The sequence below is a fragment of the Schistocerca serialis genome, chromosome 1 (genome assembly GCF_023864345.2).
Source record: "Schistocerca serialis cubense isolate TAMUIC-IGC-003099 chromosome 1, iqSchSeri2.2, whole genome shotgun sequence".
NCBI classification, from domain to species: domain Eukaryota; kingdom Metazoa; phylum Arthropoda; class Insecta; order Orthoptera; family Acrididae; genus Schistocerca; species Schistocerca serialis.
Genome location: NC_064638.1, coordinates 518,731,468 through 518,749,422, shown reverse-complemented (window position 1 = coordinate 518,749,422; position 17,955 = coordinate 518,731,468). Strand labels below are relative to the sequence as shown.

Below are 17,955 nucleotides of genomic sequence, written 5' to 3'. Positions count from 1 at the left end.
ACAGTGCAACACTGTGAATGGACTTCTGTGCTGCAAGACATAAAATACAGACTGTTCCTCTCTGCAACTTCACAACACTGATGGAAAGTGACACTTCATCCGACTGAACAAGTCATTTGCAAAAAAAGTGTTCTGCCTTTGTCCGAGTTGTACCTTTGGAAGTGGAAACTAGAAAGTTACTATTCAATATAGCAGCGATTCGAAATATTTGTACTTTCACAGAAATTATTTGTTCAGCTCAGAAATCCATTTCAGGACCTCACTCCTCTTCTGGAAAATCTTCGTGGCCCTGGTTCTAAATAAGTGAAATTTTGCTACATTTTCAGCAGGTAGACTGTTTCAGAATCTTCATAGTATCGTTCTGCTGTTCGTCATTGGAGATTAAGAATCTGCAGTTCCACCATGGAAAAGACCATCTTTTCAGATGGGAGGTAGATTTTAAAATTGGCGCATCGGCAGCTTTGTGGCTAACCTCTCTCATATGATCCAACCACTCACATATTCCTGTATTGCAGTAAGCTGGCTGTAAAGAGTCTATTTAGTCCTATTGAGAAGATAATTTTGCAGCTGCCATTTGAATATTGCTCGTTGCAAGATGGATTAAGTACAGAAGTAGGCACTGGTATCTAGGCCATTCACAATTTCCCACAAAGCAGCATCCGCACAAGCTAGCATATCACACTGAGGTGATAAAGGTCATGGGATAGCGATATGCACATATACAGATGGCAGTAGTATGGCATAGATACGGTATAAAAAGGCATTGCCGGAGCTGTCATTTGTACTGAGGCGATTCATGTGAAAAGATTCTCAACATGATTATGGCCACACAATGGGAATTAACACAGCAAAATTTGGCATTAATGGGCTATGGCAGCAGACAGCCGATGTGAGTGCCTTTGCCAACAGTACAACATTGTCTGCTCAGGTAAGCTTTGTAACACTGGAGTGAAGTAGGTTTCCCTGAGGATTGGCACGAACAGAATTATATCCAGCTCATCAGCACGTAGTACATCACTATCTACAGCACATCACTTGCAATACTGTCAACAATGCCATCATGCAGATTAGATCAGCATCTACTGGACATGATGGCATCACTAACTTATTATTGATCCACAACTGCCATCTACAACAGACATTTTCAATGATTCTTTAAGCACCAGTGTTTTCCCCAAGGCCTCTTCTCTCTGTATGTCAATGATGTGTCATCAGTTCTGATCTATTGCAAATATCACATGTATGCTGATGAGATTCAGTTGTATCTAAGTCCAAAACCAATCAATCTTAAGAAAGCTATTGAAAATTTCGATACTGACCTCGATGCACTATCAAAATGGGCACAGAACACAGGACTAAAACTCAACCCATCTAAAACCCAAGATGTACTTGTTGGTCACTCTAAGCTCATTAGCCCAAAACATCAGGAATCCGTACCATCTCCAATCCTAAATGGAACAAATATCAACTTCTCTCCCTCAGCAAAGAGTTTGGGAGTAGTAAACCATGAAATTCTAAATTGGACAGAGCATGTAACTACAGTGTGCAAAAAATCATGCCCTACAAAAATATAAAAAACTCTTCCCTTTTGATCTGAAAAAGAAATTAGTCCAAACGCTTATACTCTCAATCATTGACTACAGCGATATTATCCTACTAGGTCTCTGTCAGGTAGATTCGTGACATCTGGAACTGGTCATGAATGCCCGTGTCCAATATATCTGTGACGTTCGACTTTTTGATCACATTTCACCAGCATATGCACAACTGTCCTGGCTGCGTGCAGACGAACGCAGAGATTTCCATACACACTGTCTCGTCTACTGTCTTATAAATGTACACTGTCCCTCGTATCTCTCCTCGTCCTTAACGCTCTTGTCTGAACAACATGTCAGAAACACACATTCCCATCATAATAAAATCCTCTCTGTTCCACTACATCACTCAGTCACCTTCTCAAAGTCCTTTACAGTAGCAGGAACCTGGCTCTGGAATAACCTCCCTCGTTATATTAGAGAACTTAAAAACATGTCTGGCTTCAAACAACAATTAATGATGTATCTACTTAAGCAACAGTAATGCCTTCCTCTGTACATGAATGCACTTCACCCCATTACTTCCTTCTTTCCTACTAGATCTTCCTCAGTTCCCAGTTTTTTCTTATCTGATGCAGCCTCCTTAAATCTCCCTTCCCCAAAACTCACTATACCAGTAAACAGCTACTTTATACACTAATATATTAATGTACATCTGCACAAATCTTCATTACTATTGACAGTTTTTTTCTTTTACTGTTACTATTATTGCTTTTATCATAATTTTTATGTACAGCAGCTGTTGTAAAAATACTACCAGTACTTACTTTATTAGGTCTTAGTCATTGCTCTTTATTCATATTGTCATTACATTAATCGATTTTTCTTATTCAAACTACTGTCATGATGTAACTATGATGTGTAAAATGCTGCATGTGTGAAATGCTGGAACGATGTAAGAGAGGGTCTGATGGCCCTAATCTGATCAGGTTAAATAAATAAATAAATATATTCCCCACAGACTGAGCGGCTCCCTGTTACAGAATGTTTCACCATCACCCTCTACTGTGGCCCCTGAAGCATACCCAGAGGTTACAGTAGTGGACGACTGATGGCACTGGTCAGCCATCAGCTTGGGTGCGTAGTTGGCCATTACTAGCTGGTCCCCTTGGGTGAAGAATAAGACAGCCTGAGGTTAGACAAGCTGATAAGAATGACAGATAGTACTGCAAAGGGCATGTATCCATACATTATCTGCTGCATTGCATAGTTAGCTGCAACAGACAGAAGGTTGGTTGGTTTGGGGGATTAAAGGGACCAGACTGCTATGGTCATTGGTCCCTTGTTCCCAAATTTCAAACACCCACACAGAATAAAATGAACAATGGAACAGACGGCAGACGACAAAGGACAAGAAGGACGTAGACAGAGACCAGACAAAAGGAATGAAAATCACACAGAGTGTGACAGTGGTTGGCCGACCATAAGAGACAAAAAAGGAAAAGCCAACCACCGAGAAACACATTAAAAAACTCAGTCTACAATTGTAGGCCAAAGGCAGACTCAACACAAAAAAAGACAAATACTTAGATTAAGTGATAAAAGACCCCTGCCCAAATAAAACGCAAAACTAAGCCTGCCATGGCAGTGTCATTTGTTAAAAGGGCAGGGAGCGTGTCAGGCAGCGCGAACGTCTGCCTGAGCACAGCTAAAAGGGGACACTCCAACAAAATGTGGAACACCGTCAAAAAAGATCCGCAGCGACATAGAGGTGGGTCCTCACGGCGCAATAAGTGGCCGTGTGTCATCCGTGTGTGCCCAATGCGCAGCCGGCAGAGGACAACAGACTCCTTGCGAGAGACCCACATGGATGACCGCCACACAGTCGTCGTCTCCTTGATAGGACAGAGTTTGTTTGGCTTGGTCAGGTTGTGCCATTCAGTGTCCCAAAGTTGGAAAACTTTTCGGCTCGCAAATCAGTCTCCGGGAGGCCAATTTCCAGAGATGGTTTACTGGTGGCCTGTTTGGCCAGGCTGTCAACATGTTCATTGCCAGGTATCCCAACATGGCCTGGGGTCCACACAAAGACCACAGAGCGGCCGCAACGGGCAAGAGTATGGAGGGACTCCTGGACAGCCATCACCAGACGAGAGCGAGGGAAGCACTGGTCGATAGTTCGTAAACTGCTCAGGGGGTCTACAGATAACGAAGGACTCATCTGAGCAGGAGCGGATATACTCTAGGGCACGAAAGATGGTGGCCAGCTCAGCAGTGAAAACGCTGCAGCCAGCCGGCGATGAATATTGTTCGTAATGGTCCCCTAGAGTCAGAGCATAACCCACACGACCAGCAACCATTGAACCGTCAGTGTAAACAACGCTAGAGTCCTGATATGTGGCAAGGAGGGAGAGAAAATGGCGGCAGAAAGCCTCCGGAGGGACTGAGTCCTTCGGGCCCTGTGCCAATTCAAGCTGAAGGCAAGGGCAGGGCACGCACCACGGAGTGTACGCAGAGGGGCCCGGAAAGGAGGTGGAAGGGGGAAAACCTCAAGCCCTGAAAGAAGCTCTCTGACGCAGACCGCGATCGTGCAACCCAACCGGGGCCAACGTTCTGGGAGATGGACAACTGACTGAGGGAACAGGAGACGATACTTAGGATGCCCGGGCAAGCTAAAAACATGTGCAGCATAAGTGGCCAGTAAGCGTTAGTGCCGTATCTGCAGTGGAGGGACACCCGCCTCCACAAGTAAGCTGTTCACAGGGCTGATCCGGAAAGCACCAGTGGCAAGTCATATCCTGCTGTGAAGGATTGGGTCCAGCACCCGCAACGCAGAAGGGGATGCTGAACCATAAGCCAGGCTACCATAATCCAGACGGGACTGGATTAACGCTTGGTAGAGCCGTAAGAGGGTAGATCGGTCAGCGCCCCAGCTGGTGTGGCTCAAGCATCGCAGAGCATTAAGATGCCGCCAACACATCTGTTTAATCTGCCGAATATGTGGGAGCCAAGTTAACCGGGCATCAAAAACCAGACGCAAAAACCGATGTGTCTCCACCACTGCAAGACGTTTGCTGGCAAGGTAAAGCCATTGCTCAGGGTGAACTGTTTGTCATCTGCAGAAATGCATAACACAGGTCTTGGCAGCCGAAATCTGGAAGACATGTGCTACAGCCCAAGACTGCGCCTTGCGGATAGCGCCCTGCAGCTGATGATCAGCAGCTGCAATGCCAATGGAGCTATAGTAGAGGCAGAAGTCGTCAGCATACAAGGAAGCTGAGACAGACCGTCCCACCGCCACAGCGAGCCCGTTAATTGCAATTAAAAAAAGGCAGACACTTAGGACAGATCCCTGTGGTACCCTGAACTTGGGAGGAAATATGGGAGGTCGCGACTTGCACGCGGAAGGTACAATGCGACAGAAAATTTGGTAGGAAAATTGGCAGTGGACCCCGAAGACCCCAACCATGAAGCATAGAGAGAATGTGATGGCGCCTTGTTATATCGTACGCCTTCCGCATGTCAAAAAAGACGACAACGAGGTGCTGACGGTGGGCAAAGGCCGTATGGATGACTGAATACAGGCTCACCACATTGTCGGTGGCAGAGCGGCCTTTACGGAACCCACCCTGAGACGGAGCCAGAAGGCCCCGAGACTCGAATACCCAACTCAACCGCCGGCTCACCTTGCGTTCGAGCAACTTGCAACGAACTTTGGTGAGGCTAATGGGGCGGTAGCTGTCCACCTCCAATGGGTTCTTGCCAGGTTTCAAAATGGAGATAACAATGCTTTCCCGCCATGGTGACGGAAACTCACCCTCAACCCAGATACGGTTGTAAAAGTCAAGGAGGCGTCGCTGGCAGTCCATTGAGAGGTGTTTCAGCATCTGACAGTGGACGCGATCTGGCCCAGGAGCTGTATCAGGGCAAGCGGCTAGGGCACTGTGGAATTCCCACTCACTGAATGGAACATTGTAGGATTCAGGATGGCAGGCGTGAAATGAAAGGCTCCAACGTTCCAACCGTCCTTTAATGGAGCGGAAGGCCAGTGGGTAATTCACAGAAGCGGAACTCAGAGCAAAATGGCCTGCTAAGTGGTTTCCAAATATGTCGGAGTCAGTTGACACAGGGCAGGGACACTGACAGGGGTCCGATAGCCATAGAGGTGAGTAATCTTGGCCCAAACCTGCGATGGAGAGATATGGAGGCCAATGGTGGAGACATACCATTCCCAGCACTCCTGCTTGTGTTGGCGAATAATGCAGCGGGCCCGCCCATGGAGCCGTTTAAAGGCAATGAGGTTTTCTAATGAGGGATGCTGCTTGTGAAGCTGGAGCACCCGCCGTCATTCTTTAATTGCCTCAGCAATGTCAGGTGACCACCAAGACACAGTCCTCTGCCGAGGGGACCCAGATTTGGGGAATGGCAGATTCTGCGGCAGTAAAGATGCCGGTGGTGACTGAGCGAACCACCGCATCAATGGCTTCATTAGAAAGAGGTGCAATAGCAGCCATGGGGGAGAACAAGTCCCAGTCAGCCTTATTCATAGCCCAGCTGCAAGGGCACCCAGAAGAGGGACGCTGTGGCAATGACAGAAAGTGGTCACTACCACACAGGTCATCATGCACACTCCGTTGGACAGATGGTAAGAGGCTAGAGCTGCAGATCGAAAGGTCGATGGCAGAGTACGTGCCATGGGCCACACTGAAATGTGTGAAGGCACCATAATTTAAAATGGAAAGGTCGAGCTGTGTCAACACATGCTCAATGGTGGCGCCTCGACCTGTTGGCACTGACCCACCCCACAGAGGGTTATGGGCATTGAAATCGCCCAGTTACAGGAAAGGTGGTAGGCTATCAGCGCAGCCAGGACATGCTGTGAGACATCACCATCCAGTGGAAGATAAAAACTGCAGATAGTAACAGCCTGTGGGTCCACACCCAAACAGCGACAGCATCTAAAGGTGTTTGTAGAGGGACAGACTCGGTGTGAAGGGAGTGAAGGACATAGATGCAGATGCTACCAGACACCCTTTCATAAGCTGCCTGGTTCTTATAATAACTCCGATAGCCACGGAGGGCGGGGGTTCGCATTGCCGGAAACCAAGTTTCTTGTAGAATAATACAGAGGAAAGGGTGAAGGCTGAGAAGTTGTCGGAGCCCAGCTAGATGGTGGAAGAAACCGCTGCAGTTCCACTGGAGGATGGTACTGTCCATGGCTGAGAAAGGCGTGAAGGGTCTGGGGAGGCAGTTTACGCCGCTGGGTCACTTGCTGCCACCGATTCAGTATCCGCGCAAGTGACATCCATTGCGTCCGAGGGGCCGGTGAGATCCAGGTCTTCAGCAGACACCAGAATCTCTACTTCATCCTCATCCTCAGACGCTGAGGTTGTATGAAGCAGTGGGACGGGTGCCACCGCAATGTCGGGGTTCTTGGGAAACTTTTTCTTCTTCTGTTTCTCGCCCTGGGCCTTCGGTGGTTCTGGCTGGGAGGGCTTCCCTGAGTCAGTCTCAGGGACGGACGACGACCGTGAGGCCCTACAACCAGCGACCGGTTCAGCCACTTGCGGGTGTCCGCTTTTCCGCAGGTCGGAACTTGCAAAGGGAAGTCCCCAAGGGACCCCTTCCTGGCGAGAGGAGCCGAAGAAGTCTTACGCTTCTCCGGCTGGGAAGTGGGAACTGATGTCCCCGATGGTTGGGGGGGAGGGGGGGGGGGGTGTTGCTCCTGAAGTAGATGGAGCTGGAGCAACAGGGAGTGAAGTGCCCCCCCCCCCCCCCCCCCCACAATCAAGGGGGCTGGTGGATTCTGACCGATCATAGAGCCAACCGTACGCGACGACACAAGAGATGGGAGAACCGTCGTTGCAGCAGCAGTGTAGGTCGACGTCATATTTCCGCTTAGCCTCGGTGTAGGTCAGATGGTCCAGGGTCTTATATTCCATTATCTTCTGTTCTTTCTGGAAAATCCTAAGCGTTCTTTCTGGAAAATCCTACGGTCTAGCGAACCGGGGGAGTAGTGTTCTCCGCAGTTAACACATATAGGAGGTGGGGCACATGGAGTATTGGGATGCAAAGGATGTACACAATCTCGACATGTGATAATGGAAGTACATCAGGATGACATATGACCAAACTTCCAGCATTTAAAACACCACATCGGAGGAGGGACATAGGGCTTCACATCACAGCGGTAAATCATCACCTTGACCTTTTCGGGTAAGACATCACCCTCGAAGGCCAAGATGAAGGCACCGGTGGCTACTTGATTATCCCTCGGACCCCGATGGACGCACCGGACGACGTGAACACCTCATCATTCTAGGTTGACGCATAGTTCATCGTCGGAATGCAGAAGAAGATCCCTGTGGAATATAATACCCTGGACCATGTTTAAACTCTTATGGGGCATGATGGTGACTGAAACATCCCCAACTTGTCACAAGTGAGCAACCTCTGTGACTGGGCAGAGGACGTTGTTTTGATTAGAACTGACCCAGAGCGTATTTTGGACAAGCCCTCCACCTCCCCGAACTTGTCCTCTAAATGCTCCACAAAAAACTGAGGCTTGGTCGGCATAAATGATTCACCAACAACTCGCGCACAAACAAGGTACCGGGGTGAATAATCGGCACTGCTGTCTTTAGCCACACGTTCCTCCCATGGAGTGGCCAGGGAGGGAAATGATCTCGGATCATATTTCTTCCCGTTGAGGTTAGACCTTGATCGCTTAGAGACTGCTGGTGGAGGGCCACCAGCGAGAGATGATGTACCACGCTTCATTGCGGGTCATCCGCCCTGATGCCATCCACTCCGACCAGGGGCCCTCCCCACGGGCGCCACCCAGCCACATCAAAGACCACCTGGCAGGATGGCCTTTGCCGAGAATCCTGATGCCCCAGAGGGATAGGCATCTACTCCTCGGTATACGTGGGGAGGTAGGAGGTAGCAGCTCAGGCATCAGCAGTGCGATCCCTGTGTAGTCAGGGGGCTACCACCAAGAGGGTACATGATGACCCCACCACAACGGACTGGCTACCGTGCTGGATGTTGGGTGTGGAATATCCACGTGTATCTCAAGGGCGAAGATGGAAGTGCACAATGGAGGGCATGTATGCTACCCGGAACACACTGCAGCTGATGTGGCCGGAAGCTCGGTGTAAGGCCAACTCCATGACAATACTGGGTGTGCCAGATCTTAGGGCAAGATGGATATATAATACACCACATAAGGCGCCTTTCTCCAAATGGTACGCACTAACAGAAAATTTTGAATGTAGTGGTCAAATCCCTTAGGGGACCATCACACGAAGGCCAAAACGTTTGAGACTCCTTTTAGTCGCCTCTTACGACATGCAGGAATACCGCGGGCCTATTCTTACCCCCGAACACGCAGGGGAGTGGGGTGATCAGATAGAAGATGTGCTTTGTTAGTGCTGCACATTTTAGTGATTTTGATAAAAATAAACTTAGGCTGCAGTTTTCTCCTTCGGCACACCAGAGTAGAAGCGTGCATAGAATCAGCTAAGTGAAAAATTCCTGCAATATGCATTTTTATTTTTATATAAAAGCTGACATAAGAATTTCCCCTTCTGTGAGGCTCCTTGCACAAGACCACGAGTTGATTTAAAGTTCTAAATTTGCATATTTTACTGTTCACGTCGCTTCTTCTGCATAGTCTTTCACCGATTGTATCAGTACCCATTTGTATTGTGAAATTTTGAACATTCACAAGTGTCACGACAAACTAGTACTGATATTGTCAACTGTGCTTAAAATGAACTTTTTCAAAATTTTTTAGGAGGGTAGGTCTATCCTCATTCAAAACAATGTTCCTCTGATTTTATGGCACAATTATGTGAGAAATAGATGGTTTCAGAATTTTTGGATATTTACAAAACTATATTTTTGTAAGTTAGTGATACGAGGTTTTTTGCACACGCAATTTAATTCACAGAAAATCAATGTTTATGGTTCACAGTTCAGCCCAAGTACACATCACCCCTGAATATCACTGTATATCAATGCAAGTAAATGTGCGTTATTGAGAATTTTTGGAACTTAGCATTGTCCTTTGCATAACCTATGAGCAATCTGTAACAAATCAGCGTTTGTGATTTAAGTTACTGAAGTAGAATTTCTAACTAAATATTGTGTTACATCAAGTTTTCCCTTAAAGAGGAATAGCCCTATATATTATCTGCATTTATCATAAATTAACTGTTATCAAGTTTGCTAACAACTATAACATCAAAATGTTTTAGGAAACTAGTAATTTTTACCACAGGTTTTAATGTTGCCTTAATAGAAACCTCGTTTTGTATATCTCCTTCAATTCTTATAGGGAATTGGCAACTTTTTAGCTCAACAGATTAAGAAATAATCAGCACGGTTAATTTAAAGTTATGTGTTCATTGCCTTGTGATACACTGCACCAGCCAAAATGCAGCCCCACTGTGAATGCTGTTCTCAAACACTGAACGAATTGGTTGACATTTGCAAGCAGCTGGAAATTGCCCTAACTGCTGTCAAACAATTGGCAGCTGCTGCAAATTGGTACGTTGGAAGAGCTCCTGAGAGTTTTGTGCCTGTGATACCTGTACCAAAGTTAACTCAAGTACTATCCTCTCCTGTGGAGTCTGCAGCTCGTGGTCTAGTGGCTAGCGTTGCTGCCTCTGTATCATGGGGTCCCAGATTCGATTCCTGGCCGGGTTGGGGATCTTCTCTACCCGGGGACTGCGTGTTTGTGTTGTTATCATCATCATCATCATCATCATCATCATCATCATCATTTGTGACAGTGGCTTGATTGGACTATGCAAAAAAATTGGACTGTGTAAAAATTGGGACTTTGTATGGGCGCTGATAACTGCGCAGTTGAGTGCCCCGTAAACCATCTCCTGTAGATCTTGTGTCCTCTGCAGAAAGTACAGGATCTGCTATTACCCATCCACTTGACTGCAAGTGGTGTGTCAGTGGCAGATACATGCCTGCGATGCCATCCGCGATGCCCCCGCCAGTTGACTGAATCAAGTTATCTAGTAGTCGTACTTTCCTATGCAGCACGCACGTCCGTTTCACCGTATTTTATACATTTCTGTCTGGCACATAGATAGCTAACACATACCTACGAGAAAAGTTGCAGCCACTCTAGTGATCTCGATACATTATTCTGTCTGGCATTTGTTCAAGAAAAGTCGCAAATATTCTACTATTTTCTTGTACAGAGAACCATTGATATGTAGTGTCATAAATATGGACTATTCGCCTAATAAGAAGCTACTTTACATTCAGATGCAGAGGTATTACGACTGAAGAATGAATTTGCCAGGAAGAATAGGCATACAGAATTCATCATTTAAGGAAGAGAACCACAATTGTAAGTTTTTCATGTCATAAGATGGCATTGTCTTGTATATGTGTATAATCAGTTTAAGTAAAACTTTCGTAAATTTTGCATGTGACTTGATTATTTTTTATTACAGTAAAAGTAAAGGTAGGTCAAGATATCTTTAGTGCCCCCTCCTTGAGGTTTTTCTGTATGCACCACTGGTCACTGGTAGATCTAGGTGTCCCGTACAGGGTGGATGGGAACCAGGGAGGACTCAGGGTGTTGTAACAATCCCCCTAACCAAAAAGTTTGAGGTCCTTTGTGGCACACACTGAAACAAATGATGCCTGTTGTCTGGGCTCTGAAGTCTTTCTTGGGTCATTCTAGCGATGGGCAGAGAAGGTTGAGAATACCAGAATACCAGCCTCACGTGAGGAGTTTCAACAAAGCTCACAATTTGCAGCACTGCCCCCAGAAACAAGCATGGCCCTTTGGTTCCGAGTCAAGTGGAAGGACTGAACCAGAGAGTTCAAGAGTTCTGTGACGAGCTAGGCTGCAACTCCCTTGTCTACGCCTTAGGGTTGAGAAATGTAAGATCCCCCCAAGTGAGTCACGTATGTACTATACATCAGAGGCTGCTACTCAGGTAGCTCACAGTGTGTGGAGTGCACACAACAGTCTTTTAGAGTAGGTGACTCTCCGTCCAATCTAGACAATGATAGCTGTAGGAAACACAGAAGTATCAGTGTAAGATAGAAAAAAATGCCTCCCACACATGAGAATATTAAAATCCTAATTGTTAACTGTCAAAGCAATCACAACAAGGTGCAAGAGTTTGAAGCACTCAAGAAAAGCAGTGACATTCACATAATACAAGGTACAGAAAGTTGGTTGGAACTTGAAATTGATAGCTGAGACTCTTTAGGAAAATTTAAGTGTATATGAGAAGGATAGGCAAATGGGAAATGGGGTTGGTGTATTTGTAGCAGTAGACAAGAAACTCAAATCTACTGACACAGAAATCAAAGCTGACTGTGAGATTGTTTGGGCAAAACTCAGTATCAGGGGTGGGCATTGTTCATGTAACCTGCTGAATAACAAGACAAAGGAAATACTGTGTTTCGGAAATTAGTTTTATAAACTACAGTAAAATGCATACACCACTTCACAAATACCAGAACATATCTCTCTCTTGTTATGAGATACTCGAGACCACAAGTTTCTTCTAGCAAACTTCTCATCTAACTTCAGACAACGGTAGAAATCTGAAACTGTAATCATATCCCAGAACGACGTCATTCAAGATACACACAATAACTAATCTTACACAGTCAATGAAGATGCTTATAACAATCTACTGAATCTGTTGTTTGCCACTGGCAACATCTGTCCTAAGTACATCAAGAGTCAAGGAGAAGGGCAGCTGCAAAGGCACTTCTGAACTGTTGCAAACATACAAGCAAACAAAGGGAACTGACAGTGTGAACTGATAACCTACACACAAGACTGCTGTTACTGTGGTCTTCAGTCTATAAAGACTGATCTGGTGAAGCTCTGTGGAGAGCTAGTCTATCCTACAGAAGTCTCTCCATCTCTGAGTAACTAATGCAACCTACATCCATTTGAACCTGCTTACAGTATTCATACTTCGCTCTCTCTCTAATTTTTTACCTCCACACTTCCTCCATTACCAAACTGACAACTCCTTGATGCTCCAGGATGTGTCCTATCAAACAGCCCCTTCTTCTAGTCAACTGGTGCCATAAATTTCTACATTGCAGTAGTTCGGGGTATTATAGTATTTGAGAGTTGTAGCATGGTGTTTTAGTATCTGAATAGTGTAAATTCGCGTAGTCGTCAGTCATCTGTTTCTGTTTTGAACAGCCAGTGTCGGTTGGTCACAGCCAGTGAGCTCCCTGCCGCCATTGGATAAGCAGCAGCCAGCAGCAAGTCGCACTCTTAGGAGGAGGAGGATATTGGTGTTTTACGTCCCGTCGACAACGAGGTCATTAGAGACGGAGCACAAGCTCGGATTAGGGAAGGAAGTCGGCCGTGCCCTTTCAAAGGAACCATCCCGGCATTTGCCTGGAGTGATCTAGGGAAATCACGGAAAACCTAAATCAGGATGGCCGGTGTCCAGTGTGCTAACAACTGTGCCACCTCGCTCGGTCGCACTCTTAGCTCACTTGTTTTATACTTTAATTCTTAATTTCTTTGCATGTTTTTGGGTACTTGCACTGTTTAATTCACAAATTTCGGGCATGTTATAGTATTTGAGAGTTGTAGCATCGCGTTTTAGTACCCATATAGTGTAAATTCCCATATTTGTCAGTCATCTATTTGTTTTGAATGGCTTGTGAGGTGAGAGAGAGGAAAAAAATTGTTAGGGATGGATAGGGACTGTGCCTGTTGTGTACGGATTCAGGTGGAATTGGCCACCGTCCGTAAACATCTGGAAGCTGTGTTGGCTGTGGTCGACAGGCTGGTGACATTGGAACACCCAAGGCGAGTGCTTTGGCGCCTCCGGAACCTGTAGCATCGCCTGAGATCTCTGATGCCACTGCGCCCTTGGATTCAGACATCCCTGCACTTCACTTGCCCGATAGAGATTGGTGAACCACGGTTGGGTCGCAAATCCCTGGATGGAAGTCAAAAGTTGGTGCTGGCCACAAGGCTGTACCCTTACGACTCCGTAACAGGTTTGAAGTACTACCCACTGCTGAAAGTACTTCTGGACCAGCAAGGGCGGCATTGCCTGTTGCGGCAGTGGCCGGTCTTCCTGAGAGGTTTGGACAAGCGCAGCGGGTGGGATTGCTTGTAATTGGGAGCTCCAATGTTAGATGGGAGATGGAGCCCCTTAGGGATATGGCAGCTAAGGACGGAAAGAAAGCCAATGTGCACTTCGTGTGCATACCACGTGGGGGGAGTCATCCAATAATCCGAGATGAAGATGTGGTAAGGGTCCTTCCGGATGCCAAGAAGGGTACAAGTGCAGCCTACTGCAGGTGGTGGCTAATCTTGGCACTAACAAAGTGTGTCACTATGGATTGGAAGAGATTCTCTCTGGTTTCCAGCGGCTATCTGAGTTGGTGAAGACTGCCAGTCTTGCTAGCGAGATGAAGGCAGAGCTCACCATCTGCAGCATTGTCGACAGGACTGATTGCGGAACTTTGGTACAAAGCCAAGTGGAGTGTCTGAATCAGAGGCTCAGACAATTCTGCAACCGTGTAGGCTGTAGATTCCTAGACTTGCGCCATAGGGTGGTGGGGTTTCGGGTTCCGCTAAATAGGTCAAGTGTCCACTACACACAGGATGCGGCTACATGGGTAGCAGGGGCTGTATGGTGTGGACTAGGGTTTTTTTTAGGTTAGAGTCTCGGGAAAGATCAAAAAGGGTTCCAGTCTCAAAGGGTACAGGGCAAAGAAACAACGAGAATCGCCCAAACAACAGTCGATATTGTTGTTTTAAATTGTTGTAGCTGTACCAGAGCTTCAAGCGCTAATAGAAAGCACTGAAGCTGAAATCGTTATGGGAACAGAAAGCTGGCTAAAGCCGGAAATAAAATTCTGTCAAAATTTTTACAGAGGCGCAAACCATGTTCAGAAAGGATGGATTAAATAAAGTAGGTGGTGGTGTGTTTGTGTCTATTGGTAATAGTTTATCTTGTAGCGAAGTTGAAACAGATAGTTCCTGCGAATTACTATGGGTAGAGGTTATACTCAACAGACATACCAAAATAACTCCTGCTTCTACCACCCCCCCCCCCCCCAAATTCAGATGATATAATAACTGAACAGTTCAAAGAAAACTTTAATATCATTACAAATAAGTACCCCACTCATACAGTTATAATTGTATAATTGGTGGAGACTTCAATTGACCCTTGATTTGTTGGTGAAGATACATGTTCAAAGCCAGTAGTAGACAGAAAATATCTTCCAAAATTGTATTAAATGCTTTCTCTGAAAATTGCTTTAAACAATTAGTACATGAACCCATATGAATTGTAAATGGTTGCGAAAACACACTTGACCTCTTAGCCACAAATAATCCTGATCTAATACAGAGTGTCACGACGGATACAGGGATTAGCGAACACAATTTCAACTACCAACTTCCTCTTCCAAATCCGAAAATATTTTGTTGACACACACCTATGTAGGGAGATATGATCATCATCATAAAATAAGAGAAATCAGAGCTCAAGCGGAAAGAGTTAGGTGTTCTTTTTCCCCACGCGCCATTCGGGAGGGGAATGGTAGAGAAGTAGTATGAAAATTGTTCGATGAAACCTCTGCCAGGCACTTAAATGTGAACTGCAGAGTAACCACGCAGATGTAGATTGCTCAATTCGATTCACTCTCTCCATTTGAATCAACACACCTCCCAATCTTCATACTACTACTCATGTGCTGACTGCTGACAGGGGGGCATTGGTGCACAATTATATGGAACTGTACAGCACTGCCTCTCCTTCCCTTGTTGGAAAACTTCTAATTAATGAAAATGTCTATCAACACCATTGAAGTTCAACACCAGTACATCCAGGCTAAGCACAATACAATACACTTGGTTCTGGTGGGAGAGAAATAATATCTGCAAATAAAATGACACAAAGGTCTGCTAATAATGGCATCCAGTACTTTGAAAATTTGAGATTCAATGGTTTCATTTATCTTAAGTGTTCAATGACCTATTAAAAGATAAAGCTCTACTAATTCACAGAAAGGTGTACGTGACAACTGCTGAATGCACAAAACGTGTATCAAAATTTAATGAGCTGTGTTAAAATCAAACGATAAGAATTTAAGTTCCAAATTCCACTGTACACACATTGTTAGAGTAAATAGCTGTCATATATTTGCTCACAAACAAATCTATCAAAGAATACCCTTCATTTATAGTTACTGTCATAAGCATTCAACCCTGTCAACAAATACTACTAGGCATTTAGAACAATCCTATTCCTTGTGATGACTAACAACATATTAGATCAACACTGAGTAACATATGAATCAACTACCAAGTATTATGTTTTGAAAATTCAGTCTGTTACTGCCCGACTAGTTTCATATTGGTTTGCTCATTTTAACCCCCCCCCCCCCCCTCCCCCACAGGTTTCATCCCAGCTGCAACATCTTATGCCAATCTATGTCCGTTTTCTTCACATATGAAGTAATGACAGTAACTCATTAAACAGCTGTAAGAGTGAAAGCCCATTATTTACAATAAGCACAGTTAAACATCAAGCTACCAATTTATTTTCGATAATCTTACTTAGAAAACTGGATAATTTATGGGAGACCTGGGTGACTGATAAAATGATATTATTCCTATTCAGTTGCATGTATTACTTTGTTCCTTCACATTTGTAGGCAGCTTGCAAAAGCACCTTTTCAATGATATAATAGATACTGACAACAACAGAAATGCAACGCCAATCTCCAAATTTCGATATGTGTCTGGAGAAAAGTTAAGAAAATAAATTGTTAGGGCATGTGACATCCATATACTGCACAGACATTCCAACTTAATTATTTTCACTTCCAATGACAGAAATTATTGGTCTATAATAATCAACGATAAGTAAGCTTTCATTCATCAATACACTGCAGCCTGTTTATTACGAAAGAAGTGTGGATCAAACTAAAATGTACATCACCACATAAACGAAAATGTGGTGGACGAACTCCACTAATTTGTGTGAGATACCTGTTGCATGAACACTGTCAAGTTATACAAAATGTGCAAATTTGAATACACAGCTGCTACATTTCTTGTATTATTTGTCCTACAGTCATTTCTTACAATACACTTAATTACACGATACCACTGGGCAACAATTATTACGCACTGTGTAAACGGGATACATATTTACAACGTGTAATGGACAACAAATGCAACTGCAGATGCAACTACGAAGAGACTGTTTCGCTACTTTTTGCCGATTTTACTCTGTGTAAGTACACGCGTTATGTAGTCTTGCAACATATTTCAGATCGACAACGAATACTCTATAAGGAATTACAAAGCTCAGAAATTAGTTTTCTTCTACGTGTCATCACGTACCAATGCCACACTGGTGTGTTGATTTGCACTTTTAGAGTTAACAAAACAATTTCAATGCTCTCCTTTGCTCTCGTAAGTATTCAAAATGATTTATCAATGCCTGCGTGACACCTCGCATTCATCAGTTGATTCAAGGTTATTGAAAAGACTAATTGATTACACACACAAAAAAATAATAATCGCATTCGTGTCCCAATAACTTGTCACCCGGCTGCATTCCCACAGTTATTTGAACGTTGCATACGCCAGTAAAAACTGAGGTCTCTTATCGCGTCCATGTACACTTGTACAGGAACAACCACGGGCAGTCGGGCATCTACCATCTTCGCTGAAGCTGAGCGTTGCTTATGCTGCCATCTGTTCGTAACTTACGTAACAGGTTGTTTACCGCGGTCGCGGTGTCATTCTCGATTTAAATGGCTAATACCAACACACACATTAATACACATATGTTCAAACAGTTACATAGTTTTCATTGCAGCGCGTTAATTGCAAGCCCAAAACTATTAGGTAGGTTACCATCAAAATGCAGTATTAAAATAAACATTGACTGAATTAAAGCCATTCAACGTAATTAACTCTCCACCTACTTCACACAATTCGAGTTTCTACAGCTAGTGGTAAAAATGTAAACAACGTACCTATGAACTTTTGTGCTAGTTTCCACTGACACACCCGCCACTTACGTTGCCCTCATCGCGCCTAGCAGCATAGTCCCTTGCTTTCAAGTTCTTCAAGTTGTCTTTCGGTGATTTACCAGTCAGGCTGGCCAATCGGATGCCAACATTTACAGGCATTTTCGTATCCGCGAAACCAAAGGCTCTACAAAATAAAATAAACAATTATTACTCGTGAGGGAAGTACCATAAACGTTTAATTAAAGGAATTTTCTGAATTACGTGCAACTTTTAGTTACCAGTACTTGAAAAATGCGCCAAAGTATGTTTAAAATACATTAGTGACAATTTACAATGGCCGTTTAGAACAGTACACGTATTTAGCATTGGCAGTGAAGTCGGAAGATGA

General features: G+C 44.8%; 1 protein-coding gene across 3 annotated transcripts in view; it reads right to left on the bottom strand.

Moving 5' to 3' along the window:
- The window catches only part of LOC126474316 (probable ATP-dependent RNA helicase DDX60), a 228,203-nt gene extending 210,519 nt beyond the window's left edge, over nt 1-17,684 (bottom strand). Inside the window, exon 1 of one of the 3 annotated variants that reach the window (XM_050101799.1) lies at nt 17,571-17,684. The gene's annotated coding sequence lies outside the window, so the exon portion shown is untranslated. The remainder of the gene's footprint in view (nt 1-17,570) is intronic. The other 2 variants (XM_050101792.1, XM_050101785.1) reach the window with 2 other exon arrangements.
- Nucleotides 17,685-17,955: the final 271 nt, after the last annotated feature.